Here is a 1,853-nt window from a genome sequence, read left to right on the forward strand (position 1 = left end):
AAGAGACAGGCTCTCACTCTGTTACCCAGGCCAGAGTGCAGTGGCATGATTATAGCTCACTGCAGCCTCGAATTCCTAGACTCAAGTGATTCTCCCACCTCAGTCTTACAAGTAGGTAGGACTACAGGCATACGCCACCACACCCTGCTAATTTTTTATTTGCTTTTTATTTTTTGTAGGGACAAAGTCTCACTACGCTGCCCAGGCTGGTCTTGAACTCCTGTCCTCAAGTGATCTTCCCACCTCCGCTGCCTACAGCCTATTTGCTTTTTATGACAAACACATAACTTTTACAATTAAAAAAAAAAAAAACCTTTTCAGTTTAAGGAAAAGCTACTATTAACATTTTCAAAGGTATTATTGTCCTTTGTTGCAGACACAGTTCTGTCTCATATTTCTGGCCAGATTAGCCACCCCGTCTCTAAATAAATTGAAAGTTTTAAACTCTTCTGTAACAAAACCTTCATTTTGTTTAGGGAGACACAATGATCAAATCAACTTTTATGTCTTTTTTCCTTCCCTGCACAATCAAGGAGAAGGGGCATGGATAGGACAAGAGTCAAAATGTAGGCAGCTGGACAGAGGTGAATAAGAGAACAAGAGAAAGAGCTTGACTCCAAAGAACTACAAGTTGGATAATCTGTCTCCTGATAATCTATGGTTGACAATAGATAAAGTAGTTAACTCTGTGTAGGACTCAGAGACAGGGCCATTTTGGGTAAAGAATATTCTCAAGCTTGTTTGTTTGCTTTGGAAAGATAAAACTATACTGTAAAGAAACTTTGAAATATGTTGTTGAAATCATTTTTTGAGCTGGTGTAGTGATGTGTACCTGAAGTCCCAGTGATTTGAGAGGCTGAAGCGGGAAGATTGCTTAAGCCCAGGAGTTTGAGTCCAGTCTGGGCAACAGAGTGAGACCTCATCTCTTAAAAAAAAAAAAAGAAAAGAAAGAAAAAAAAAAGAAAGAAAAGAAAGAAAAATCGTTCCCTTCAGATCCTCATCTCTAGGTCTGGTAAATATATTATATGGCTTGGGAGGATGAAGGTTGCTAATCAACTGGCCTTAAGGCAATTGAGAAATGAAAAGGGAAACATCTCAATTATCTGGAATTACAGATTCAATTATTCTGTTTGGAAATGATGTTGAGGAAAGCGAATAGTCAACTTTTGAGAAATGCCCCAAATTGTCTTCTCTTGGCTTCTGACACTCCTCCTGGTGGCCACAGTCCCGACTTGAGGAGCGATACTTGGGCTGTGAGGACTGAGGCAGCCACCCCACGGGAGACGTTCGAAATGGCAGGCAGTAGCCACACCCAGGAATCCCGGCAGGCTGCCAAGGAATTCACATCTTTAATTTTAGGAACTGCTCAGTTTAAACTGGTGTTTGAACTGTCTCCAGGTTTACTAAGCTTTGAAATTACTCTCCTACCAAAATGTTTTTCCTTAGTTTTTCAGGGAAAGAAAAAAAAAAAAAGGAATTAACATCTTTAATTTTAGGAATTGCTCAATTCAAACTGGTGTTTCTAAGCAAGATTATAAAAATTAGTTAAGATCCTTTTCTCCCAAAAAATGGTCAGAAACTTGGAGTCTGAAAACCACACAAATTTATGATCTTACATTTCTGGAAGCTGAAGAGTGAAATGGCCTCACTGGACTAACATCACAGTGCTGGCAGGGCGGCTCTAGGGCAGAATTGATTTCCTTGCCTTTCCAGCTTCTAGGGGCTGCCCACATTTCCTGGTTCATTGGCCCCTCTGTCTCCAGCATTGTAGCCCTCTGGCACTGATTCCCACATCTCCCTCTCCCACTCGCAAGGACCCTCGTGATTATACTGGGCCCACCTAGATAATCTGA

Source organism: Chlorocebus sabaeus, chromosome 21 (genome assembly GCF_047675955.1).
Source record: "Chlorocebus sabaeus isolate Y175 chromosome 21, mChlSab1.0.hap1, whole genome shotgun sequence".
NCBI lineage: Eukaryota > Metazoa > Chordata > Mammalia > Primates > Cercopithecidae > Chlorocebus > Chlorocebus sabaeus.